The sequence below is a fragment of the Rhagoletis pomonella genome, unplaced genomic scaffold (genome assembly GCF_013731165.1).
Source record: "Rhagoletis pomonella isolate Grant_MI unplaced genomic scaffold, Rhpom_1.0 Rhpom_scaffold_00002, whole genome shotgun sequence".
Taxonomy (NCBI): Eukaryota; Metazoa; Arthropoda; class Insecta; order Diptera; family Tephritidae; genus Rhagoletis; species Rhagoletis pomonella.
In genome coordinates, this window is record NW_023458556.1 from 111,022,568 (window position 1) to 111,023,982 (window position 1,415).

Consider the following 1,415-nt stretch of genomic DNA (forward strand, 5'->3'; position numbering starts at 1 on the left):
TTGAGCTGACGGCCTGTCAGCTGAGCTATTTAATTACGATGGCAAGGAGGTAATAAGGTGCATGCCCGACGACTGGAATTCTAGTGCGCTCTGCCTAATCCACAAGAAAGGCGACCCCGCCATGCGTGCCAACTACCGTGGGATCATCCTTCTAAGCATAGGTTGCAAGGTCTTATCGAATGTATTGTCTACCATAGACCAGATATTCACAGTACGCCAAATCTTGGAAAAGACCCGCGAGAAAAGGATCCGCACTCACCACCTATTTGTCGACTTTAAAGCCACTTTCGGCACTAAAAGGAGATTCCTATATGCCGCTATGTCTGAATTTGGTATCCCCTCAAAACTCATACGCCTGTGAAAAATGACGTTGAGCAATAGCACCAGCTCTGCTCTGTTGCCGTTCGCCACCAGACGGGGTTTCAGACAGGGCGACTCTCTTACATGTGACTTCTTTAATCTGATGTTGGAGAAGATAATAAGATCTGCAGAACTGAACCGCTTAGGAACAATTTACTACAAGAGCGTACTATTGCTGGCTTATGCCGATGACACTGACATCATCGGTAAGAAAAACCGCGAAGTCTGTCCTGGCTTTTCCAAGTTGGACAAGGAAGCAAAGCGAATGGGTCTGGTGGTAAACGAGGACAAGACGAAGTATCTCCTGTCATCAAACAAACAATCAGCACATTCGCGCCTTGGCACCCACGTCACTTTTGACAGTTATGATTTCGAGAAAGTAGAGAATTTCGTTTACTTGGGAACCAGCATTAACACCGATAATAATATCAGCATGGAAATCCTACGCAGAATCGCTCTTTCCAACAAGTACTGCTTTGGACTGAGTAGTCAATTCAGGAGTAAAGTCCTCTCTTGACGTACGAAAACCACACTATAAATCACTCATCATTCCCGTGCTGGTATATGGCGTATTAAAATACAGCGGCTCAACTGGATTGACCATGTCGTTCGAATGGACACCGACGCCCCAGCTCTGAAAGTATTCTGGCTTCACTTGGTATTTCTAACGGGTGATTTTTTTGAGGTTAGGATTTTCATGCATTAGTATTTGACAGATCACGTGGGATTTCAGACATGGTGTCAAAGAGAAAGATGCTCAGTATGCTTTGAAATTTTATCATGAATAGACTTACTAACGAGCAACGCTTGCAAATCATTGAATTTTATTACCAAAATCAGTGTTCGGTTCGAAATGTGACAAATCGACAAATTTTGTTCAGCGATGAGGCTCATTTCTGGTTGAATGGCTTCGTAAATAAGCAAAATTGCCGCATTTGGAGTGAAGAGCAACCAGAAGCCGTTCAAGAACTGCCCATGCATCCCGAAAAATGCACTGTTTGGTGTGGATTGTACGCTGGTGGAATCATTGGACCGTATTTTTTCAAAGATGCTGT